Source organism: Gymnoscopelus microlampas, assembly GCF_963454915.1.
Source record: "Gymnoscopelus microlampas genome assembly, chromosome: 11".
Taxonomy (NCBI): domain Eukaryota; kingdom Metazoa; phylum Chordata; class Actinopteri; order Myctophiformes; family Myctophidae; genus Gymnoscopelus; species Gymnoscopelus microlampas.
This window is the reverse complement of record NC_139948.1, coordinates 37,295,687-37,297,253: the sequence shown is the minus strand read 5'-3', so window position 1 is coordinate 37,297,253 and position 1,567 is coordinate 37,295,687.

The window sequence follows — 1,567 nt, the reverse complement described above, 5'->3', positions numbered from 1 at the left end:
TGGCGTACTCATGCACGTAAGTGGTCTGAGAGTAGATGGAATGGAAAAGAAACAACAAAATGAGAGAGAGCAACAAAGAACGGAAAGAGATAATTAGAGAGCGAGAGAGAGAGGGAGTTGGCGAGATTCTGTCCGCAAATGAATATCTGCGGTGTTGTTACTGTAATCAGAGGTTTGGAATGGTGGAGAAACTACCGTTGTGAGGGCCTCGGTCATAGAGCGTGGGCCTCAGACCTGCTACTGTATAATAATCACTATCATTATCGCAGTTACAGTTACTCCTCTGCTTATTGAGATATCAGCAATAAACAAGGGCTTTTAGACAAAACAAATTAACACTCTGCAAGGAAAAAAAACAACGCTGCACTAATGGAGCCCATTGAGAATGATATTAAAACGCGGACGAAGATCGGAGGGAGGGAGACGACTCGAGGGAGAAAGAGAGGAGGATCGAGGCGATGAGGAAAAAAAGAGAAACAATGTGCAGGGAGCGGCGAGAGGAGAACGGGCAGGGCGAGGGGTGTGTGACGCACGTCCCTCCTCTCGCGGGGAGCTGTTGCGTAAACAGGGCGTTCCCCCGGGGACGTCTCCAGCTGAGCACCAGAGATCAACATCAGCACATTGAAATAGCCTGATTTATACTCTGTCGCACGGCGGTGTCGCCCCGTGCCGGAATTAGCCAGATCTACAAGCTCAGGGCGCGTTGCGGCCGCAACTGGCACCTGACCGACCCCATCGCAGGACAGAGTGTAACTGAAGCAAAAGTCTGATAAAATGAGGGCAGCTTGATGCTGAGGACGATGACATGAAAGTCGAAGATGTTGTACGCGTTGTTTTTCCCCCCGTTAATACTACTACCCTCGAGTGAGCTGGCTCTCGCTCATACTCGAAATACATTCAATTGTCCTTAGTTGACCGGTCAGTACACTAGCATTACCACAGCCATAACATCCAGCCACAAAGACCTACTGTTTCACATTACCCAGAGCTTGCAGAGCAACAATACACATACATGCATACTGTATCTCCATATCTTGTAAACACAGCTTCTTCCCGGATGTGGGTACAGTACAAGTGCAACTGTCCATTGCAAAAAAAAAAAACCTGTACACACACAGACTGTTACGCCTGATTTATATTTGGTTGCGTGTCGTGTCGTGCATCGAAAATAGCAGACCAGCAAGCTCATGTGCAATCCGCTGTGAGCTTGTAGATCTGATATTTTCGACGCGCAACACCGGCGTGCAAATAAGTATACGTCAGGCCGTAGACTAGCATTGCACGCGGTCTATCCATCAAGTAATGATACTTAGGCTTTTCCTTCTAAAACAAGGGTCTTCAACGTTTTTCAGGCCAAGGACTCCTTAGCTGAGAGAGAGATGAAGCAGGGACCCCCACTACATATTGAATAAAATTGTGTTGCAGATTAAACTTTTTCATTGATTTTATAGATGGCTTCGTAGACTTGTTTGACAGCATAATCATCAGTTTATGTAGGATTCATGTTAATGTGTATTTTCAGACATTTAACCACTTAAACCCTCAATACTTAGTACTTTTCCCCCTC